Source organism: Mirounga angustirostris, unplaced genomic scaffold, assembly GCF_029215605.1.
Source record: "Mirounga angustirostris isolate CCGP_5_RB_7025 unplaced genomic scaffold, mMirAng1.0.hap1 SCAF_2, whole genome shotgun sequence".
NCBI lineage: Eukaryota > Metazoa > Chordata > Mammalia > Carnivora > Phocidae > Mirounga > Mirounga angustirostris.
In genome coordinates this window covers 124,519,176-124,545,066 of record NW_026991710.1, presented here as the reverse complement: position 1 = coordinate 124,545,066, position 25,891 = coordinate 124,519,176, and the positions used below count along the sequence as shown (strand labels likewise).

The following is a 25,891-nucleotide window of genomic DNA, read 5'->3' as shown; positions in this document are numbered from 1 at the left end:
AATAGTCTCCTAGTTGATCTCCCTGCCCATGTTCCTGCATATCCTACCCCCAACCAAAATTCATTTTTGCACGATGCAACCAAGGATCTTTTTCCAAAATGTAAATCTGGTTGTGTTAAGCTCCTAGTAGTAAGTTTCAGTGGTTTCCTAGTATCTGTATAAGATGACCACATAATTTATCATCTAAACCCAGACAATTTTGATAATAATAGGGAATGCTATTAATAATTATGCTGCTACAATAGGACTAAAATAGACTCTCTGAGGCAAACCAATATGTATGATTACCCTTTATAGAATCTAAATTTCTTAGCTTAGTTTGTGAGCTCTTATAAAATCTGACCCTGTCTACCTCTTCAGCTCTGTAGATCTACTTGTCATTCATCAAATGTAATGTCCTGTTACACTTCTGTGAATTTTGTTGTTCTGGTCCCTCTATCTAGATCTCCTGCACTCTCCTTGTCATGTCTGCTAAATATAGAATTTTAAAAGATGTATATAAGCACTATATACTCTATTATTTTTAAATATATGTATTTCCTGCTTATGAAATAATACACAATTCTCAGAGTACTTTGAAAAATATAGAAAAGTTTAAAAACAAACCAAAGTGTCCACATTCTTACCACTGAGAGACAACCAGTTAATATTCCATTGTGTATTTTCCTCTATCCATGTATACACACACTGTTTTCTTACCAAAATTTAATTTTTACTATTTTATAATAGGCTATTTTGTCTAATATATTATTTATTTTTTCATGTCACAAGTATTCTTTTTAATATGAGTTTTAGTGATGGGATATTAATTCACTGTATGAAGATAACACAAGTTTAGCTAATCTTGTGTTGGATATTGTTTGAAATTTATAAAATTTTTTAAAAATTCATTTTCTCACAACAAAAGCAATTCATATCCATTAAAGACTTCTGCAAGGAAAATGCACAAAGAAGAAAAGAGACTTACCACATTCTGAAAAATTACTTGTATGGTGCTTGAAAGATAAGTCTATATGAAAACATATTTCTGAAATTGCTATTAAGTCAATGGAAAAATATTGCAATTCTAGAAATATGGACACGCAAATTTTCAAGAATACAAATATTATATAAAGGTAGTTTTTTTCACAACTATTAATATTTTTTTCTCTATATATCTAATACTGCTACTAAGCTTAATACTTATGAACATATACATGTTAAACGTGTTTTTAAGAAATACTTCCTTAGATATGTAGCAGCATTCCAGGAATTCCACCCATGAACATTAAGTTGGAATGTGGCCTTTCTGAAAATTTCCACTGCATTTTAATCACAGATGAAATAGAGATTCATTTTTAAAAAGTTATGCGAAATTTCTGACCTGGGAATTTTTGAAAATATCAATTATTTCTCTGAAAGATGTTAGACTTAACCAAGAGTAATTGGACCTGAATTTGTGATTCTAGGAAACAAAAATATGATTAATATATCACAGATATAGTAACCATTTGCAATTTCAGCAAGTCAAAGGTGGACTTGTGAATATATGAATACCAGAACATGTGCCAAAATGTTACCATAATTTTATTACTTGCTGCTGTTCTGCTAATTTTAAAATAACTTCATTCAATCTGAATTAAACTTCAATATGGCACATCTTGGTACTTATTTGGCAGGAAAATGTCACAAACTTATTCTAGTGGTCTCTGCACACTGACCTATTGCAGAAATGTTTAACTATCTCCTTTTCTAAAAAAAAAAAAAAAGATATCAGAATATTTAGAAAAAAAGAATGCCACCAGTTAGGATCCATAGTGACTGAATAATATTAATATGCAACTGGATTTTGGAGGGAGTACTTCAGAAAACTATAAAAATACCAACAATTCTTATTGACTCCAAGCCCTAAACATACACATAGCATAAGACTCAGAAGTCATGGTTGAGAAAACACAACCTCCAGAAGGACAGAAGTTTAGCAAACTCACACCAGCATGTCAATACAGCGCCAAGCAGCACCCATGTTTGCAGAGGAGAAAGTAAGAGGCACAGTGGCACTTGGCCATTCTGAACTCGGCCTTGAAGAAGAGCATGTAACTCACCTTTGTAGGTGTCTGGGTATATCTGGGAAACATCAGGGGTAAGAGCGTAGCCTGCAGGTTATGCACACTTGCACAGAGTAATTATAGAAATGTAGAAGTGCCAAAAAACACACCTGGTGTCTTTGGCTAAAGAAGGAAAAAAAGAAAGCTAAGGTGAATGGCTCAGACCAAAGCAGAGCACACTGCAAGAACACTGGTTATGGGACATCTGGGTGGCTCAGTCGGTTAGGTGTCTGCCTTAGGCTCAGGTCATGATCCAGGGTCCTGAGATCGAGCCCCACATAGGGCTCTCTGCTCAGTGGGGAGCTTGCTTCCCCCTTTTCTTCTGCCTTCTGCTCCCCTTGCTTGTGCTCTATCTTGCTCTCTCTCTCTATCAAATAAAATCTTAAAAAAAAAAAACACTGGTGATTTAAGGGGATAGAGCCTCTGTATATTTAATAGCGAATCAAGGATGGCATGTGCTAACACAGGCGTGAAAAGAGGTACTAATCCTCATGTTCAGGAGGTGAATGCAAATCAGTTCAGATAAACTACCCTGCCTTAGTGTTCAGTTTAACTGAGGTCATTTCAGATTGCCAGTATATTGACCGGAGAAGATCCAAACTAAAATTTCCTAGAGTATGTGCCAGGAGTCTCACTGGTTCTCACACAACAGCAGAGGTAGGAGCAGGTGATGAGTGATAACAGAGCTGATACCAGTTGGCTGGGCTACTGAGATTAAACACACAGCTGTCTTGGCACCAATGAACAGGCATCTCCTGCAACTTGCACTTTTCACCCTGAAATGTGTAATAACTCCCTTGACTAGGGCACAATGCTAACCTTTCCTTCTACTTCATTTATAAACATGTTTCTATGCACAATTATTCACACAAATGCATTTTTTGGGGTTTTTTTTTTTTTTTTTTTTTTTTTTTTTTGCTCCTTAAGCTGTAAATGTTGTAGATAAAACAAGCATTTGTATAGATCAAACCATTTTTCTTTGGCCTCCAATATAAATTTTGTAGATGAGGTCCATGGACCTCTAAGCTAAGTTGGTGACCGCTGCAGGCAAGTAAAAGGTGTCATGCAATAACAACACTCTGTGGTTGCATAGAGCTTTACAGGTTTTAAGTCACTTTCACATATATTATTTTATTTCACTCTCACAATAACCTAGGAAGTAGGACAAGAGTTATTATCATTTGTGTACCATTGAGTAAACTAATCTAGGTTTAGAGATGTTTCATGTGTTGCTTGAAGGCCCATGACTAGTAACTGTGCAGGTTTTCTAACTCAGAGTTCAGCATTCCTTCCTCTACAATATAAACTAAATTGGATTACTGCCATAGTTTTTTCAAAATTTCTCTCTCTATATATATATATGTTTCTAGACAAATTTCTCCATATAAGTTTCTTATATGTTTTATGTATAGACACCTAGATAAATTTCTGTATATGTTACTTACATATAGATATTTCTAGAAAGGAGAGACCCTGTCTGCCTAAATTCTCTAATTCCACCCCTATTCCAACACGAGGAGGAAACAGGAATATAATATTTCCTTTGAAGTCAGGGAGGATTGGGAGGAGGACCCTCTGTTCTGGCTACATGGAAAGAAATGCAGGAGGAACTAACTCTCCATCCTGGAAATACACACAGCATGAGTCATCTATTTTAAAGTAATGACAATAGTCTCTATGCTCTGAAGTTACTTCATATACTTGGAGAAAGTTGGCAGAATAACCTCCAACCTATGAGTCAGGAACTTGGGCTATTGAAAGTTTTATTTAAATGACCTTTCCCTTTAGTAAAGTCTGAATGTGAGGCTTCCTTCCATTCCTGAAGGCCTCAGGCAATAAGGAAAACAGGGTATTAAAGAAAAAAAATGTCAATAAGAGTTAGGTAAATAATGGAGACTTTGATAATACCACAATAGATGACGTCCAAAAGACAGTTAAAACGTGAAAATATCAAGAGAAGGGAAGGTCAGATTTCTCTTGGGTGATTTGAATTTCTAAATCTCTTAGGAATAATTTCTATTATCTGCAAAATCTTAAGAACTATTTAATTGTATTTGTCAATGCAACATCTACTGGAGCTTATGTCTTGTTTTATTTGGCACTTCAGTAAGGCACTTTTGCACAATTATGTCAACACATTGAGTTAGCCTTTGTCAAGAAAGGCAAGCATTTGAATCTTTGTCAGTCAAGCATTTCATTTTTAAAAAATGATCTAAGAGTCAAGAACAATAGACAACTATTCTTGGCTTCATTAGTGCCTTTATTTTGATCTTTTCCTATTGACACTCTTTCTCAGGCACATTTAGGAGAGTCTAGTTATACTAAGCCCTGTTTAAAGGAAACTGAAAATTCCACAATGAAGTTCTCCACTTAACTGGAAGATTTTCACTTTCAGGAAGAGTGAAAATTGAATATGATTATCTTTCACTTTGAGATTCATTTATCATAGGAACAGGTGCATCAAAACTGGACTGGGGTTAGTAATGAATGGGGAGAAAGTGCAGCAACTATTAGATTCAAGATAAAACCAAATTTAGCAGGAGTAAGGCAGAGAGGTTGACAGAGAGATGAGATCAAGAATAGATTAAGTACCACAAATCTCATTAGTCCGTACCTAAGACCATGAACAGTAGATTCTCTTATATTTTGAAATGAAAGAAAACGCATTGGGGAGGGACCATAAGTTTTAATTACTTAGATACATATACGTTACTCTTAATTAGTTCACATTTCCCAAAGTAAATGAACACTCAGAGATGATGTTTAATTCTCTGCTAATTAATATTAATGTTAGAAATGTTAAGCAAAAAAAGTCAATTCAAACTGGCTTCTTGAAAATCAAACATCTCTACACATCTTCAGAATGTATATGATGAAGAAGGAGTGTAGGCTGTAGAGGTAGACAAGGCTGAGTTCTAATCTAGGCTAATTACCAAATGAACTGAACCTCAGTTTCCCCTTATATAAAATGAGATGCTCACTTTGCCTGGCTGTAGTATAGATGACAGATATTGTGCACGCGAGCACATACACACGCACACAGAGTCCAGCAGAATATCTGATATTTATTATATGTTCAATAAATTGAAATTATTTTTACCATTTAATACTTAGATCATCTATTAAAGTAAGTTTAAAATGAAAACCTTAGCCAAAGCCTAGTACAACCTCTCATAAATGAGAAAAATTAGTCTAGAAAGAACAAGTGGCTTGCTGAAGAGTCAAAAATTAGTGTTCAGAGAAATGGGGGTCTGTACCAATTCCTGCTGAAGGATTTGAAGGCAGATTTCACTGGATCAGTCCTCTATTTTTAATTGCACATGTATTTTGGCACAATTCAGCGTATCTTTTTCTAGGCCTCACAAAGCTAAATATAGGTGGATAAGTTACTATCTCTTAATATTAATCTTCTTATATTTTTATGGCTTCTCTGTCTTTGAAGCAAGGTAAATAAACTTAGAAACTTGTGCCTGATGAATCAGTTCTCCAAATGACTGCAGCCATTTAAATTTTGGCAATTTAAATTTTCATGAATATTGGTTGAACTAGATTATTTCAATTTTTTTTTCAGTGAATCACTTCAACTTTTTAAAGTTTTAATTAAGAGTAAAATAGGGGTGCCAGGGTGGCTCAGTTAGTTAAGCATCCGACTCTTGATTTAAGCTCAGGTCATGATCACAAGGTTGTGAGATCCAGCCCAAGCGGGTTCCGCACTCAATGGGGAGTCTGCTTGAGATTCTCTCCCACTCCGTCTGCCCCTCCCCTCTGCATGCATGGCTCTCTCTTTCTCTCAAATAAATAAATAAATCTTAAAAAAAAAAAAAAACAACAGTGAAATAATGTTTGGTAAAATACTTCCTCATCTTAACAAAATACCAGAAAAACTTAGTCTGTGCCTAAGGCAAGGTGTGATACTGTTAGGTGGCATCTTGTCACTTTACAAAGACCTCAAATCACACTACTCCTTTTAGCAAATTGAAATTATCCTAATGGCTTGAAAACATCTGGAGAAGCTTTAGGCTCATCCACTTCTTAGCTTCCAACACTGTGCTCTCCTCCTGTCTCTGCTTCCTCCTTCAGAACTACCTTCTCCACCACCAGTGCACGCCTTATTCCTGCCTCTTTCATCACTGTGTACTGATCTGCCAGGTGTGGTTAGGGGTCTGAACCATCAGCATATTCATCTGCAGTCCACTGCAAAGTCCAGCAGTGAAACACTTAGAGCGGTAGAAACACAAGGATTCAGAACAGACTCTGTTCATGTCCTGTCACAGCCATACTTAGCTTCTTTGATTGAGGTTGCCTCATCTGTATATTGAGGGTGGTGAAAACAGGGACTATTGCAGTTACCCAAGGTTATTCAGAAACTCCAAGTCTGTAACAACACTCTGAAAACTGTAAGTTTTCCCCAAGTACTGGTTGTTTTTATTTTTTTAAGATTTTATATATTTATTTGTCAGAGAGAGAGAGAGAGCAAGCGTGCGAGAGCACAAGCAGGGGGAGCAGCAGGCCAAGGGAGAAGCAGTCTTCCCACTGAGCAAGGAGCCCAATATGGGACTCGATCCCAGGACTCTGGGATCGTGACCTGAGCCAAAGGCAGATGCCCAACTGATTGAGCCACCCAGCTGTCCCTATTGGTTGCTTTTAGGATTATCACCAAAGGATCTTTCTCCCCCCAGGCTTATTTGCTAAGATAAAATGGGAGTTGATAACCACTAAACTGATTAGCTACATTAGTGAGCTCAAGTAATAGAAGTGTCTTAGTCAGCTTGGGGCTGCTATACCAAAATATCACATACTGGGTGGCTTGAACAGCAAACATTTATTTCTCACAGTTCTAGAGGCTACGAAATCCAAGATCAAGGTGCAAGCAGATTTGGTGTCTGGTGAGGGCCCTCTTCCTGGTTTGCAGTTGGCCACTTTCTTGCTGCATCTTCACACGGTAAAGAGAGCTCTGGTCTCTTCCTCTTCTAATAAAGTCTCTAATCCTACTATGTGGGCCCTACCCAAGTGACCTCACCTAAATTTAATTGCTTCCCAAGAGCCCACCTCCTAATACCATCACATTGGGAGTTAGGGTTTCAATAAGTGAATTTGGGGGGCACACATCCAATACTAACCATAATGGGTCAGAATATTTTGAAAAATCTGGGACACCACAATGTATGAACAATGCAGTGAGCTGGAAGTTAGGTATAGAATTTTAGTTCAGGTTCTATATATTGCTCTATAAACTAGGAAAGTCACTTAGCAAATTAGCAACTAATTATGTGTCACATACCATGTTAGGTATGTGATTCACATACATTATTTCTAATCTTAAAATATTATAGCAAGGTAATTAAAATTATCCTTGCTTTGCAGATGAAGACATGGAAGACTGAGTGGCTCAGTAGCATGCCTAAGATTACAAACATACTCAAAAGTAGCCCCAAAATTCAGACCTAGTTCTCTTACTAAAATCCCTGCCTCACTCTATCATGCCATTGCTTTCTTCCTTGGTTGTCTTATCTGTGAGCTGAATGGTCACTCTAAAAGTTTTCTTAGGCCCCATTCAACTCTAAAAGGTGATAATTGACTGTAGTGGATGAGTATTTGGACTTCTTAGATGAGCTATTAAAGTAGCTCTAAATAAAGCAACCTGTATGGCTACGAATAGATTGTAAGTGTACCAAGACGTTAAGACTCTTATCTTTCAGACTTATGGGGAGGAGACAGAGGAAGCTGGAACCCCTGGCCCCATCACTGGGAGCACCCTCTTCCATTTACTCCAGTGTGCCATGTGACTAAGACAATTTTTGCTGTGTCATGACCAAAAGTGTTGGGGAAGCTCTGCAATAATGAACCACGTGTCTACATATAACAGGGAAAGTGTTTTGTAGCTTGAAACCAAAAATCTACATAATTCAACTCATGTTGTGAGTCTGGAAATGACTTAGTTTCCCCAGAAAAAAAGCCATAGCATGATTTATACGTTCTCCAAATTGTATAGTTGGAGGAGCAAATAAATTTTGCAAAGGGAGATCTGACTGAGCCAAGAAAACTAAACGCTGATCTTTTGAGCATTCCTAGGTAACTGTATTTACGTAATAGTTTATTTAAACAAATGGTCTTGCTATGTTTTTAAGCCTTTATTAGTTAAACTAGAACATATCTGCCAAGTTCACCTTCAACTGCTGACCAACATAGTTTTGAATTCTGAGATGCAATATAGAATTCTACTTAATTCTAATTTTTTCTTTACATTGATTCAGTAACTTCTAAAGTACATTGCATTGTAGAAATATGCAAAGTAGTCACCTAGGATGACCTAGTTGATGTTTAATAGTTTATCAAGCATGTACATCTTTGAATATTAAGATTAGAGTTCCTGGACAAACCATAAGGCTGGTACTTCCTCTTGGTTTACAGGTCAGCTTCTACATTTTATAGCTAGAAACTGACCTTGACCCTCTTCATGAAACAGAACTGTGGAAGTGCAGACTGCTGTGCTTCCTACAATGCCCTTTTTTCCAGGCAGTCTTCAAGGGTTAAGAAAGACACTAAGGGACAAGAGAGAAAGATTCAAAAATACAGCATCCTGCGGGCAAAACCGCATCCACGCAATTAATTAAAGCTGCAACCTCTTAAAGGGACATGTGCCCCCAAAACCAGCTATTCCAAAAAAACCCAGATATTGCAAAGTGACTGAAAAATGCACCACATTCCTTCAGTCTAAAACAAGTAAATATGCTCACATTGCATGCAGAAGAAACCAAACTCTCCATTACTTCTCTCTTTAGTCCATTGCTAGCCTATACCTTTGTTTGGGACGTTATTGCTTCACATAAAAATTTTCAGACTTGTCTTCTTCACGTTGAAAGTTAAGAGGAAGGTGGACTTTTTTCTAATAGACAATAGTAAAATTATTGGTTTCATTTATGAGTCATAGATCACATTCTCTCTTAAATGTAATTCATCGTTTAGGGTGTCCTAATATTATTTAACAGTTTAAAGCTGGATGCTGCTATCTCTGTTAAATTTAGAAAAGAAAACCAGTAATTCATGGTATATATATATATATATATATATATATATATATATATATATATATATATATATGGCAAAGTTTTCCTTTTATTGTCCAAACTCAAATCATCGTCTCATTTTACATGTTGTCTTAAAAATGAGAAAGTTGATTGGGGACCAAAGTTCACTATCCTTTAGAGCTTGTACAAATTACAAAATGGAAATAAATTAGTTTTATGTAAATATAAAAAATATCTCTAATTTAGTTTATTTTTAAGTATAAATATTTATTTTTAAAATATAAAATACGATAGCCTTTTGAATAGGGCTTCCCTCCAGATTTAAAAAAACCTTAACTGAGATTTTTCTAGGCTAGAACATGAAAGTTACACCCACCAACAGCTCTATAAAATAGAATGTCTGGTAGGGCCTCTTACAAAGATAATAGCAAGTCAAAGAGCTGACAGAAAAGGCTCAGTAAAAAATAATCACTATGTCATTGGGGTGTTTGCTCGCTTTTGTTTTCTCTTCTCAAAGAGAAAGAGAAATGTACTGGGGCTGTGGTAAACTCTGAGGTTTCTTTGAAGTGTTCCCCAAATGTGTCATGCTGTATCATGCCTAAATGCTTTTCAAAGTTGGTTCTCTCTGTCTTGAGCACCCAGCACCTTCTTCTTATCCTGGCAAATTTAGAGCCGTCATTTAAGGTCCAGTTCCAAAGTGACCACCTCAAGGAAGTCTCCTTAGGTACTGGTTAAACTGATCCGTGGCGTGGGCACAGTTCTATTCTAGCACTTCTTGTACTGTTGCTAGACTTCTCCCTGTGAGCAGAAACCAAGTGAAACTTTGTTTTTGCTGTGAGTTTTTGGTAGGATTAAACATAACAAATGAAACCACCTAGCACAAGATTCTATGTTTTGTCTACGCTAAATAAATGCTTTCTGAAGTTATTGCTGTTGTTACGATTAGGGGACAGGGCCTGCAGAGGGCACAGCTAAACTCTAGCCAACACAGTCACTCGGGGCTTATGTATGTGGCAGCACACGTAGGTCAATCCCACATCCCCTGGTCACCTGGCTCCTTCTCTTCCTCTCCTGTGTTCTGCTTGTCACAGGGGATCCTTAGAGGTAAAATGATAGATTAATGAAGGGAAATTAATCCTGCATTTGGTTATGCAGACAGAGAATCAGGGACTTTCGTTCAATCCTCACTGACTCCTGGGAGAATCCTGTGTTTATCTGGGATCGAAAAATAATGGTTTTCTTTTTGTTTTAATATGTGATATATGCTACTAATGTAATGATACATACTAATGTGTGACAAATCATAAATCAAATGATCATATTACCAGGTTGATATATTTAAGGAACTTAGACACTATTAATCTTTACCAGTATTTGTTCTTAAATAAGGAGGGCAATTTTTCTTTTTCTTTTTCTTTTTTTTTTTTAGTTTCAGGGGTAGAATTTAGCGATTCGTCAGTTGCATACAGCACCCAGTGTTCATTACATCAAGTGCCCTCCTTAATGCCCATCACCCAGTTACACCATCCCCCCCCCACCCATCTCCCCTCCAGCAACCCTATTTGTTCCCTATAGCTTAGCGTCTCTTATGGTTTGCCTCCCTCTCAATTTCCATCTTATTTTATTTTTCCTTCCCTTCCCCAATGTTCATTTGTTTTGTTTCTTAAATTCCACATATGAGTGAAATCATATGGTATTTGTCTTTCTCTGTGTGGCTTATTTTGCTTAGCATAATACCTTCTAGTTCCATCCAAGTCATTGCAAATGGCAAGATTTCATTCTTTTTGGTGGCTGAGTAGTATTCCATTGTGTGTGTGTGGGTATATATATATATATATATATACCATATCTTCTTTACCCATTCATCAGTCAGTGGACATCTGGGCTCTTTCCATAGTTTGGCTATTGTGAACATTGCTGCTGTAAACATTGGGGTGCATGTACCCCTTCGAATCACTATGTTTGTATCCTGTGGATAAATACCTAGTAGTGTGGGGCGCCTGGGTGGCTCAGTCGGTTAAGCGGCTGCCTTCAGCTCAGGTCATGATCCTGGGGTCCTGGGATCGAGCCCCACGTCCGGCTCCCTGCTCAGAGGAGAGCCTGCTTCTCCCTCTCTGCCTACCACTCTGCCTACTTGTGCTCTCTCTCTCTCTGTCAAATAAATAAAATCTAAAAAATAAAATAAAAAACAAAAATACCTAGTAGTGCATTTGCTGGGTCATGGGGTATTTCTGTTTTTAACTTTTTGTAGAACCTCCATACTGTTTTCCAGAGCGGCTGCACCAGCTTGCATTCCCATCAATGGTGTAAGAAGGTTCCCCTTTAGGAGGATGTTTTTTATATCAAATATTTTTACAAAAAGCAAACCAAAAAAGAAAAAAAAAAGTAAATATATGAGGTGATGGGATGTGTTAATTAACTCAATTGTGGAAATCATTTCACAGTGTATGTGTATATCAAACTTCGTGTTGGACACTTTAAATATCTTGCAATTTTATTTGTCAGTTATACCTCAACAGAGTGGGGGAGAGGGAAACCAACGAAGTAAAAAGTGACCAATTAAGACAGGCTATTTGTTTGTTCTTAATAATATTTAATACCATAGATATTTGGAAATACCTAGAAATTCAGGAATACCTACATTTGGGTCAGTACATTGACCCAGCTAAAACCTACTCACATATTTTCACTCATATACAGTATATAGTTGTAAAGTGATGAAATGAATTTTGCATGTCATATGCAAAATTTAATCTTTATTCTACAGCCATATTAGTTATATGCTTTTCTCTCAGAGTTGCATGCATTAAACCAATCATAAATGCCAGCCACATGTAAAATAGTGTGTTTGAGGATCTCAAGGTATATCCCTGACTTCTAGAAACTTATGGTTTAGCCACATGTATTCCTTATCTTTGTATTTTTCCTGTCCCCTAGCTCTCTTTTTTGACAGTACATATGAAATTTAACTAGCAATTTTAGAGGCCTATAAAATCATAAGCAGATTGACTTTCAATCTTTCAAGATTTTAAGCGGAATTTTAATGTCAGTGTACAGGCAAATGTGGGAGTAAGAAAGTAATTTTTATAAGTTAATATCATCTCCCTGGTTAACTAACATGTATGGGGCAACTCCACACTGACAAAGGGTAATGTGATGCTGGCATTACCACAGTATTTGAGGGCAAGTATTTACAGTGGAACTTAATGTGGCACCGACACATACTCTCTCCTTGTGTTAGTCACTGTGTGGGGAGCATTCACTTTCCGTGTATTTGCTTGGTGGCAGCCAGTATGTTCTGCAGACCCTTGCAACACTCTTTTCAGAAAGTGAATCATTTTGCCTGGTCAAGTGTAAACCAGTGCCACCCAACAGTAGGATGTCTACTAGGGTACAACATCATAGATTTTCTCTGAGAATAAGGACCTATATACGAAAGTATTAAACATGGTATATTAGTCTGCCAGAGCTGCTATAACAAAATACCACAAACTGAGTGGCTTAAACAACAGAAATCTATTGTCTCACAGTTCTGGAGGCTGGAAGTCCAAGAGCAAATTGTCAGCAAGGTTTGTTTCTCTGGAGGCCTGTTTCCTTGGCTTGAAGATGGCCACCTTCATGCTGTGTCCTCACATGGCCTTTCCTCTGTGCACACACTCCTGGTGTCTTTCTCTCTTCTTATAAGGACATCAGTCCTACTGAAATAGGACCCCACCCTTATGACCTCACTTAACTTGAATTTTCTCTTTAAAGGTTCTGTCTCCAAGTACAGTCGCATGGCAGGGGGTGGTTAGGGCTTCAACAGATGGATTTGGGGGGTGGGCAGGGGGACAGGACACAGTTCAGTCCATAACATATGAAAAAAACAAAACTTCAAAATCATAAATAAAATAATACCATTGAAAGAAACTTCCCTCAATGTTTCTGAGGATTCTTTCAAGTCCTCTGAGAAAGTAACGTAGGGAAAATATAAAACACAGCTGTCATAAATTTTAGTTCACATCTCACATTTAAGAAATGGCACATTTGTTATTTTTCTAAATAATGTTTAATCTAATCAACAGGCTATAGGAAAATTGACTTTGGTTACTATTCAGGGACTATCACCCCCTTTTGTCCAGGTTCAATGTAGATCTGAAAGTCTTATGTGGCTAAGAAACCCACTGTTTTCCAGCTCACACTGGTCATTGTCCCTGCTTATTGTCCAAACCACACAGTCGCTCGGGCTGAGGTGCAGGGTGGGGCTTTGCTGAGACTGGGAGCCTGACACCTGGGGTCCTGCCTCCGGAGACTAATGAGAGGAAGGGAACAGTGCAGAGATTTCTACTGTTCTTTGAGCCTCCAAACTATCCATTTGCCCCCCTTCTCAGATTTAAGAAGACCTCTACACCTTCTTCCAGACTAGCACTTCTAGTTCCTTCATCATTTACCGTTCTACAGATACTGTCCCCTCAGTGGGGTTTAGAAATGCATTTCTCTTTTTACATCAGTCATTTTTTTCTTACTATTACAAAAAAAATAAAAATAACAAAAGGCCTGAACGGAGCTGTCTTGTAGGCTGGCTTATTCAGTAAAGATGACAGCTAAAGTCTACACAATCCAGGAAAATGAAAAGTTCCACATGTGTCTCATCATAGCAACCAAGAGGAGAGCATGAATCCTTTCTAAGAGACAATGAGAGACATCAGAAACTAAAAAGATAAAGCAGTTGAATGAATTTCATTATAGGCTCTTTAAATGTCTTTTAAATTGTCTGTGTTTTACTTTCTTCACTTGCCCTGCATTCTAACTTCGTTGAGAGTGTCCAAATGAGCCTTCAGTCTCTTTCATGGCAGGAGGAAAACTGACATCAAGAGAGAGTTGAAGAGGGAAGAGGAGTGGCTTTTGCCACCAACACATTCTTCCCCATTATATATGACCCTGTTGTTCCAATTAGATCCAAAGTGCTGCAAAACCCCTCACATGGGGATGCCTCAATATAAACCAGTGACACTTCCAAAGTTAAACAAATTCTACATATGCATTGTTAAGTAATTGTATTGGCAGAATAAAAACATATGAATTAGGTAAACAGGGTTGAAAACATTTTCCAGCTAAAACACCAGGTCAGCATTCGTACTAGTTGGATATTTTACTTCTTCCTGCTAGCTAGCTCCCCATATTTGAATTAGATGAACAAGATTAATTTTTATCTTTTTACTATTATTCAAGATTTCTATACTCAGGATTTTTTAAATAGAGATATTTCACATAAGTATTTTTTTGCATAAGTTAAATAAAATATAAATCAAATGTCATAATTTTAAAAATTTGTCATGTTAAAAGTGTGATCACTAATTTTCCCATATTGAGCTTCTTTTGTCAAGACTTAGTCAAATTTCAAAAAGAATAAAGGATGAAATAATATGATTTCTGGGATGTGCTTCAAAAAATCCTGAGTTTGGGGCGCCTGGGTGGCTCAGATGGTTAAGCGTCTGCCTTCAGCTCAGGTCATGATCCCAGGGTCCCGGGATCGAGCCCCACGTCGGGCTCCTGGCTCAGCGAGGAGTCTGCTTCTCCCTCTGCCTCTGCCTCTCTCCCTGCTCATGCTTTCTCTCTCTCTCTCTGTATCTCTGTGTCTCAAATGAATAAATAAAATCTTTAAAAAAAAAAAATCCTGAGTTGAAGGAGAAATGAAACAAGATTGGCCATGATTAGGAGCTTCGTGATGATTACATGGGGATCTGTCCTAGTATTTTCTCTACTTTTGTATATATTTTATTTTTTTAAAAGATTTATTTATTTATTTTAGAGAGAGAGAATGGGGGGGGAGAGGTGACGGTGGGGGGCAGAATTTCAAGCAGACTCCCCGCTGAGTGCAGAGCTCCACATGAGGCTCAATCTCACAACCCTGGGATCATGACCTGAGCCAAAGCTTTGGCTCAACCAACTGAGCCACCCAGGTGCCCCTTGTATATATTTTAAATGTTCTATGACACAAAGTTGAAAATAGCAAGTAAAACTTAAAAATTGAATGTCATACTCCTTACAAAAAATAAAGACTAACAGTAAATATGATAGAAAGGTAAATATAACTTTACCAGAGAACACTAGACAGACAAGTGTCAGGGTGATTCACGAAATGTCAGCTTTTTCTCCAGTTAAAGTGTTTGGAGTCCCCAGGGAACTGAACTCTTTTATCTTCTGTCACCATTGTGAAGGCTGATGGGTGTGTCATTCACCTCTGAGAGTAGTGCTTTGGGGAATAGCATCACTGTGTCAACTAGTGCCAACTGGTGCTCGTGCTGTTCTAATATTCTCTGAGGTCTTGTCAATCAGAAGCTGTACTTCTGAGAAGAGTTTAAAACCAAGCACTGGTGGCAACTGTCCTTCCCCTAATAATCTAATAATGGGGTAGAGAAACAGTAAGAGGCAGCATGGCTGACTGTTCCCCTCCTTTGACCTTAATTTTGTGGGTCCCACTGATGAACAGATGTACTCATTCTAGAATTAGGTATTAAATGGCGTAGGGAGCCTTGCCATGTGTGGCAAGGGATACACAAAAGCATCAACCATTCTTTCTTCCTCCAAAGAGCTTACAACCAGGTTACAGTTGGTACACATAGAGTGGATTAAGTTAAAAACACAAGGCAGTGTAGACTATATGCCCACTGAATAATACAGATTCCAAATACTGTAGCAGTTCAAAGTAGGAAAGGGCCCATACTTGAGGGAGTAAGTTGGAAAAGCTTTCCTGAGAGGATGGGATTAAAATGGAGGTTTAACCATATCCAAATTCACAGGGAGAGTCAAGGACTGAGCTAAAGGCACATAATACAGTAGAAAGAGCAGGAGAACTGAGCCAATCAGATCCACCTTCAACTCCAGCAGTTGTCTCTAAACTCTGTTCTTTCATTTGTAAATTGTGCAGAGTTGTTATAAGAACTTAAAATACTAGCATTTGGGGAAATGCCTATTGCTAAATAGACCCCCAATAATTGCTGTGTGTGTGTGTGTGTGTGTTTGTAGGAAGCCACAGGATAAAAATTTGTAAACAAAAATTGCAGCCATAGTGTAGAGACCTCAAATATCAGACTAAGGGATTTAGACTTTATTCCATAGATGTCTGATGGCTTTAAGCAGAGAAGGTATTTGGGAAAGATTATTGCAGTAGTTATGCAACCTGGTTGAGGGGGGAGACTCGATCCAGAGGGGTTCATTAGAAGGTTAATGTGATGATCTGAGCACAAAATGCTAAGGGCTAGAATTAGTGTTGTGGCCAAAGATGAATTTACCTGAAGCTAATGAAGCTTAATTTTTGGCCCCACACTTGCATGAGCCTCATCTAAGTCCTCAGAAAAGACCCTAGCAATTCCTTCACATAGTCAAGTGGTTTTGTGAACTTTGCAAAAATGAAATATTAATTAGTTAAGACCACTCTCTCTTTCCACCCTGTCTTAGTCACCTTGGGCTGCCATAGCAAAATACCACAGACTGGGTGGTTTAAATAACAAGCATTTTTTTTTCTCAGTTCTGGAGGCTGGAAGTTTGAGATCAGGGTGCCAGCATGGTCGAATTCTGATGAGAGCCCTCTTCCTGGTTTGCAGACAGCCATGTGAGGTGCTATGTATTCCCACAGCCTTTCCTCTGTCCTCATGGGGGGAGAGAGAGCTCTTCCTCTTCTTACAAGGACATTTATAAGGACCTCATCATAAGATCACTATCTTCATGACCTCATCTAACCTTGATCACCTCCCAAAGACCCTACCTGCTAATACCATTCCATCAGAGTATAGGGCTCCAATGTATAACTGTGGGGGAGGGGACTACCAACATTCAGTCTATAGCACACTTTCCTTCCATATCACTTTCTTTTCATTATGCTCTGGAGAGTCTACGGGCATTATGGGAATGAACTAAGAGGAATTTGAGTTGGAGAGAGATTTAGTCTGGGTTTAGTAAGGTATATTTATGTGCTTTTCCTTCACTTCCCTGTATAGTCAAGTTACTACTATCTTTCCCTGCACAGAAATGGTTTCAGAAATACTCCTGTGCCCCAGTGCCATTTTACCTAGAGTCTGGACATGAAGGTGCAGGGCCACAGTTTGTATTGCAATATAATCTGCCCTCAGACCCTTAGGCCCCAAAGGTGTGGGTGGTAGAGGAGAAAGGCATTTTGAAATGTATGGAGCCAGAAGCCAAGTCTGTGGAAATTCTACCCACCATCAGATATGTAAAGTTGGACATGGAAGATTTGCTTCTTATTGATAACTAATCAAAACAGATGTCCTCTCCTGTTGGGAATATATTCAACAATGCAGCATATGCATTATAACTGTTTAACTGTGTTATAAATACACCATACTTTGTTTCTTTTTAAAGTGGAATAGTATAAAATAAAATTTTTCAGAACACTTAGGTTTACAAAACACATATGTACTTTTAGCCCCACTTCACAGAAAGTCTAATACAACTCATTTATGAGAAAAAAATTAATAGTTTTTTCATAAGTTTGAGACTAGTTTATAACTGAGAACAATTTACATGACATCATAGTAATGATCTGTGATGCTCAAACTTTTCTAAACTATTAGTAATTTTTAAAATTTCAATCCACTAAGTTGGAGAAAGATTGAATTGTCTTTCTAGTCTCTCTCAAAAAATATTACACGATCCTTAGCTTATAAAAAGGTGATCCACAAGTATGTAGCCAAAAAATTCATATACCAGGAAAAAATTTTGGTGAGGTATATGAAGCAGTTAATTAGTAAAAATGTTACATTATTTTTATGGATTTTGTAATGCTTGTGGTATTTATCAGTTATGATTCCTTATACCAGTCTATGCAAATTAACTTCCTGGTCTAATTTTGTATTTATAATGTTTGATTTTTTTTTTCCTAAAACGGGGCTTCCTAAACCTTGTTCTATCCCCTTATTGTGGCAGTGAGAATAAAACAAAAAGGACAGATGCAGACATTAAGGAGGCTCAAAACAGTGAGCTTCAGTGAATCATGTTCATTCTGTAGGAATCACAAAGGGAAAAAGAACTTACTCCCCTCCTAGAGAAGGTCATTTTATTGGCCATGAAAACATTTACCACCCCTCTTTGGGTGCTAGACTTTCCGGAAAAGTGTGCTAATGACACAGTTTGAAACACTCAAGTCAGCATAAAGTAAACAGAAATTCACCACATGTGTTCAATGTCCCACTGCCAATATCCACACCACATTCTTCCTTACCTGCAGCAAGCTACCAACTCATTTTTCTCTCTTTGACCTTATCACCACCACCCAAAACAATTCTCCAAATTCTGGACAAATTCATCTCTCTAATATGCAAATCAGGTTCTATTGCCTTCCTATTAAAACTCTATTACTTTTAGGAAAATTACCAGTCTTTAACACAGAGATGTTAAGGACATTGGAGGACCCTTTCTCAAGTAATTGCTCCCATCTGTCTATATGGCTTCCATGAGAGCTGCGTTATTACACCAGCTTTAGTTGCTAGGTCTCTTTGCCTGGGTTTTAAGACTTGGGACTGAGGAAGTCAGTGGTCATGTTTTTTGTTATGTGACCCTTAGAATCAGAGGTGTCAGCAGAGACAAGGTAGATACACAAAGATGAACTCAGACAAGAGATGGCTGATGCCTTGAATGTATTCCAGTTCCTGGTCTCAAGTGTCCCTGTAAACTGGTCCCATCCTGATCTTTGGGCTCTATAGATGATATAGCATATTTATGATAAAAATCACCTTCTCATTGGAGTTGGTCAAGGTATGCTCCAGGCCCTTGCAACCAAAAGTCCTTTAGAATGCAAATGGTTTGCAAGGCCTTTCATGACCTAGGCCCTATTTAATTATCCAAGCTCATCTCTGCCTATTTCCTGCTTCATCTTTAATAGTCATTCAATACCACAAACAGGTTAGGTCCCTCTCCCCACCAAACCCATGCTCTTGCTTCTGTCTAATCATCTTTCAGGTCTCCATGAAGATGTTTCTTTCCTTACAGAGATTTTTTCCTGACTCACGTGCCCTCGTCTCTGCTGTCCTCCTGTGAGATGACTTATTGTACTGTATGTCATTTCCTCTTTACTCTCTTCCTCCACTGTGTATTTTTCACCACAAACCCCTTCTGAAAAGGTGGGAACCATGCATGACTGTCTTCTTTATCATTCTACTCGCATGGTTTAACACGTCAGGTACATACTAGGCTCTCAATATATATTCGTAAATTAACCACCCAGTCAACATGGACAAACTCACAGTAAATTAATAAAGGGTGGGACAAACACCCAAACCCACCCCCATCTCAAAAGTAGAGCAGTACTGGAACCTAGAAACTTCCTGTCTATTCTGCGGCATTCCTTTATCTTGCCACCTATAACCCTCAGAAGTCACCACTGACCCAAGGTTTTCCCTTTTCTCATTGGTTTGCTTTTTCTTTAGGGTCATATGACATATGTAGGTAAACCTAAACAATAAAAATGTTTTGCTTAATTGCACTACTGGGTATTTACCACAAAGATACAAATACAGTGATCCAAAGGGGTATGTGCACTCCAATGTTTGTAGCAGCAATGTCCACAATAGCCAAACTATGGAAAGAGCCTAGATGTCCATCAACAGATGAATGGCTAAAGAAGATGTGGTATACATATACAATGGAATATTATGCAGCCATCAAAAAATGAAATCTTGCCATTTGCAACGACGTGGATGGAACTAGAGGGTATTATGCTAAGCTAAATAAGTCAATCAGAGAAAGGCAAATATCATATGATCTCACTGATACGAAGAATTTGAGAAACAAGACAGAGGATCATAGGGGAAGGGAGGGAAAAATGAAACAAGACAAAACCAGAGAGGGAGACAAACCATAAGAGACTCTTAATCTCAGGAAACAAACTGAGGGTTGCTGGAGTGGTGGGGGATGGGAGGGATGGGGTGGCTGGGTGATGGACTTTGGGGAGGGTATGTGCTATGGTGAGCGCTGTTAATTGTGTAAAACTGATGAATCACAGACCTGTACCCCTGAAACAAATAATACATTATATGTTAATAAAAAAAACTTTTGCTTATTTTTAACTATTTTGAACTTTATAAAAATGGTAGCATACTGTTAAGTGTTCTGCAACTTGCACTTTTAATAACACACAGTATTTCTAAGCTTCATCCATGTTAATGTGTGTAGCTGTGGTTCACTCATTTTTACTACTATATGGTACTGCACTGAATAAACTTACTATCCATTATTGGTCTATCCATTTTCTTCCCATTCTACCAGCCACCCAGTTCCCTAGATCCTGACAGATTTTATTTTTCAAAGATGGTACATCCATATTCCTCATACCATGTGCTCTTTTACTCTATGTCTTTGACACTATCTCATGAGGAAATGAAGTTTAATTCTCTTCTCCTTGAATCAGGGTGGACTTCTGACTGCTTCAACTAAAAATAAAGTCAAAGTGGGTTAAAGACCTAAATGTGAGACCTGAAACCATAAAAATTCTAGAAGAGAATACAGGCAGTAAGTTCTCTGACATTGGCCATAACAATATTTTTCTGGATGAATCTCCTGAAGCAAAAGAAATAAAAGCAAAAATAAACTATTGGGACTACATCAAAATAAATGTTTCTGCACAGCAAAGGAAATAATCAACAAAACAAAAAGGTAACCTATGAAATGGAAGAAGATATTTGCAAATGACATATCTGATAAAAGGTTAATATCCAAAATATATAAAGAACTTTATAAAACTCAACACCAAAAAAACGAAATAACCCAATTAAAACATGGGCAGAAGATATGAACAGACATTGCTCCAAAGAAGACATACAGATGGCCAACAGATACATGAAAATGTGCTCAACATCACTCATCATCAAGGAAATGCAAGTCAAAACTACAGTGAACTATCACCTCACACCTGTCAGAATGCTAAAATCAAAAACACAAGAAACCAGTGTGGTGAGGACCTGGAGAAAAATCCTCTTGCACTATTGGTGGGAATGCAAATTGGTGCAGCCATTGTAGAAAATAGTATGGAGGTTCCTCAAAAAAATTAAAAATAGAACTACCCCACAATCCAGTAATCACACTACTGGGTATTTACTGAAAAATATATAAAACACTAATTCAGAGGGCCATATGTACCCCTATGCTTATTGCAGCATTATTACAATAGCCAAACTATGGAAACAGCCCAGGTGTCCATAGATAGAAGAAGGATAAAGATGTGGTAACTGTTTACAGTGGAATGTTATTCAGCCATAAAAATGAGTGAAATCTTGCCATTTGCAACAACATGGATAGAGCTAGAGTATAATGCTAAGTGAAATAAGTCAGTCAGAGAAAGACAAATACCATATGATCTCACTCTTATGTGGAACTTAAGAAATGAAACAAATGAGCAAATAAAAAAGAGAGAGAGGCAAACCAAGAAAGACTCTTAACTATAGACAATAAACTGATGGTTACCAAAGGCGAGGTGAGTAAGAGGATGGATGAAATAGGTGATAAGGATAGAGTACATTTATTGTGATGGAAAAAAATTTAAAAATTTTTAAAAATGATCTGTTGAAATAATTTCTCCCTGCCCCCACCAGTTTCACAGGACTCCCAGCCTCCTGCTCAGGCAGAACCACCTGTCAACCGTTTGTCTCTAATTACAACATTCAGCTTCTTTAAAGACTTCTTTACCTTTGAGTAAATTTGTCTAAACAGTGTTTCTCACAGTGTGGTCTACAGACCATCTGCATCAGAAGCACCTGGGTCCTTATTGAAAATACAGATTCCAGGCTGCATCCCAGACATCCTGAATCAGGATCTCTAGATTTGTAGCAAACACTCCAGGTGTGCCTTAAGACATTCAAATTCAAAATCACAAGTCTCCTGGAAAGGATTTTGTGGGTTGGGGGGGATGGGGAGCAGCTCTTGGCACGGACTTGAGAAAAGCGATCTGGGAGGACTCAGGCAGAAATCCTTTTCTCCTTGCCAACTAAAGTAATTAAAGCCCCAGTGTTCTACACCTCTAAAATCTGCTTCTTTCCCCAGACTCTATGAAGCAATGACCCCAAAGCTATACAGCAGATGCTCAGAAAGCATGACAAATCTTGAACTTAAGGTGGCTAAATAAATGAATAAATGGAAAAATATAGAACCTATTGTCTACAACTCATTACAAAAGAACTTCTGATTTTCAGATCATGGTAGGGGTTAGTGTCGAGCCTGGAGAATATATTTAAAATAAATAATGGCTTTATCTATAAACATGCATGACTAAATATTATGTGACTTACTCTGGAAATCACTGTTTCAACTAATGCTAAAAAACCCCTCAATGGAATTTCTCTCTCATTGTGCACTTTTATGAACATTCTTTCAATTCTGTTTTTCTGTTTTCAAAGTTAGTTGTTTACATGTTTGTATATACCCTACCTCACTTCACAAAAATTTTTGAATATTTGTTCCATGTGTATAGAGAAACAAATACAAATATTTGTTAAGTATTTCTGTACTCAAGCCAACTGTTCGCCAATATCAAAGGACCAGAAGCAAAGAACCATCTTTTTTCCTGTTTATCTGAGGAAATTATAAAATTTCCCTGCTGCTTAACTTGTCATGGGAATATCTAACAGTGTTTGAATTTAGCATTAAGAAATGTGTTCTTAGCTATATTCATGTGAATGTTGTAAGTTCTTCTTTCTTAACCGCTATTTATTGTTGTGTTCTTGTAAGCCACCTGAAGATCTGTGTACAAAAGGTAGGAAAACAAGAAAGGAAAGAAATTTAAAAAAAAAAAAAGAGAGAGAGGGAGAGAGAGGAAGAGGGAAACCTGATGTAGAGAAGAGTGTTCCTAAATAGAGAAATCCATCTCTTATGTCATAGAATCTGAATTCTTGAATCTCAGATGTTGTTCGCTAGACTGCTGCATCAACCTGACACTTGTCTTGCAGTATTTTTTCTTACACTCTGCTTTTTTCCTACAGACTCCATCTAGTAGTTTATAAATTCTTTTAAATAGAAATGAAGTGTGTTTTCACCAGTGAACCTCAAGATTATGGTATTTGCTGCATATCCTTTAAGAATTTCTCTTTTACTAAAACATAAAATAGTTCATCTTGCAAAAATAACCTATATGCAAAAACACTGACTACAACAGTAGTGAAAGTTAACATAATACTCAATGATATACAAGTTGCATATATTATTTCATTTGATCCTCACAGCAATTTTATAATGAAGATGAAAAAAGAGATTACTTTTCTCACGCTTTTTACATGTGCCCTCCCTTCTTCCTGAAACATACTTTGCCCTGATATACACATGGCTTTCACTCACACTTCTTTCAAGTTTCACATAAGTGTCACCTATTCAGAACCCTTCCTTGACTACCCAAACAAAATAGTATCTCACTCCCAAATAGCACTTTTGCCATCTTCTTTTTGTTTGTCTTTCTGTACTTGAATGTAAGCTCCATGTGGGTGGGTATTAATTTTGTTTGCTACTATTTCCCCAGTCCTACAACAATGCCTAGCATATAGTAGATTCTCAATAAATAAACGAGTGAATGCATGAGTCCCATTTCATAAATAATGAGCCAGGAACACCAGGCTTAAGAGATTTGACCAACATGGCACTCCTAATGAGTGGCAGATTAGGTTTTGGATCACAAGTGTAAATTTCAAGTCCTGCCAGATTTTTAGGACTACTCTAGAGACATTGTGCTAACTTGATTGACACTATTAACTTCAGGGGCATTAATTTCTGCAATAATGTGGTATCTGGAAACTTACAATTTCATGAGTGTTATCTGGGTCAAAAAAAATTAAAGCAGGTCACATTTACTAATACTAGATAGGATGGTAAGAACACTTCTAAGCTGTGGTGTTCACAGAGCAATCTCCACCACACTGAGAACTGACGCACATTTCTTGGGTGCTAATCTTACATGGTCCCTGAATAAACCCTTTGTGAACCATTCCAAAGTACTCTTTGTCAATAAGCAAATAGTTACTTCTGCTACAATAATAGCATCTTGAGAGATGATGCTATTAAGATAACAAAAGCTCCTGGCTACTCAGCGGTGGACCATTTAGTAGCGTGACAAGTACGTGTTACTGTATGAGCACTGGTAAGGAGCACAGCCTTTGCAAGTGGACCCTATAATTGCAATGCTTCAGCCTAATTGTAAATATAGCAATAAAGAAGACCTTACCTAATTTTAGATTATACTTGCCCCTGGCTTTTAAGGATCACTAGTACACATCTAATACTAAACACAACTTGATTTTGCTTAACTCACTTAGAAATAGTAAACTCTCCATTGACTGCCATTTTATCCACAATTAACACTTTCAAACAAATTCTAGAAGTCCCAGGAGACAGCAGAACCATAAAATAGAAGGAGCCTGGGTCCCCAAGTCACCATTTGGAGGAGAGAAATAAGTGCTATGGGAACACATCAGAAAGTCTTAGGAAAGGCTTTTCAGAAGTTGTTATATCAGAGATGGACATTGAATTAAGGTTTATATTGGAAGAAAAGAAAGTTAATTCACCTTGGATAGAGGAGGAAGCATAGACAGAGTTTCAGATGTGAAAATCTTGGGTTAAGTTGCAGGAAGCTCCAGGTACATTAAAAAGTTGTAAAGCTATGAAGTGGCATAAACAAAACCTTCCATTAGAAGGTAAACTCTGATGCAGTGAGAAAAACAGTTTGAAAGAGGAAGCAAATATGAGAGGGACTCAAGTCACCAGACCACTGGAAAAATCTAGGCAAGAAACAATGCAGGGGCTAATCTAGGCTACATCAGAAGAAACTGATTAAAAAACAAATATAAGAGACCATTCAGAGGAGGCATTCCTAAAGCTTAATGTTCAAGTAGGTGCTGGGAATAAGAAGTTAAAGTAACATTAACTGAGGTAGGGAACACAAGAGAAAGTACAGGTTAGAAGAAAAAGATGATGAATTTGTTTTTAAATATGTTGAATTTGGAGTCCAAATTAGAGGAACTAACCAGTGTGCAGTTTGCATTACATATATAGAACTCAGAAAAAAAATTCAAAATTGGAATTATAAATTTGGGAGTTGGCAACATAGAGATGATGGTTAAGCCATGGGAGTGGATGAAATCTGCCAAGAAAAGTGTATAGAGTGAGAAGCGAAGGAAGAAGAGATTTCACAGGATACTTGAAAGAATGGTTAGAGGAGTATAAAAAGCATCAGGAGAGAAGGGTATCATGAAAACTAGGAAAGGACAGACTTTAAGAGTCCCACCCACATAGAAGAGTTCAGACCAGACCCAGCAGGGAAACCAATATGATAACTAGTCATAAGTAGGATTATAGATTTTGGAATTACATCAGACACTGTGGGCATGTTCCAAAGATTTGCCAAAGAATGCCAATCTGTCATCAGAGGCAAGTGATAAATTCTGGCTGGAAATTAGAGATGGAGCCAGAGGTAAAGCATCAAGTAAATGCACAACTAGAAAGGTGGAGGAACAAGACTGCAAAATGGCAAAAAGGTCCAGGATTTTTGCCAGAGCTCCTTACCAAGTTTTGGCCAGATGCAGACTGGGTATGGCTAAACACAAGAGATAGTCAACCATTTCCAGCAATAAGAGGCCTGAAGGATCACTAGGGATTTGCAACTAACTGTTGAAACAATTTTGTTAGTTTTGGAAGTAGATGCCACATTGCATTGGAGTGAAGAAGAGGTTCGTGAGTGAAGGCAGTGAGTGAAGATATCTTTCTCAAGATTGCTGATATTAAATGGAATTGTGTAATGGAAGCTTA

The 25,891-nt window shown here is 37.6% G+C and overlaps 1 long non-coding RNA gene across 1 annotated transcript in view; it reads right to left on the bottom strand.

Moving 5' to 3' along the window:
* LOC129045972 (uncharacterized) overlaps nucleotides 1–25,891 on the bottom strand; it is a 71,363-nt gene that overhangs the window by 14,122 nt on the left and 31,350 nt on the right. The window lies entirely within an intron of this gene.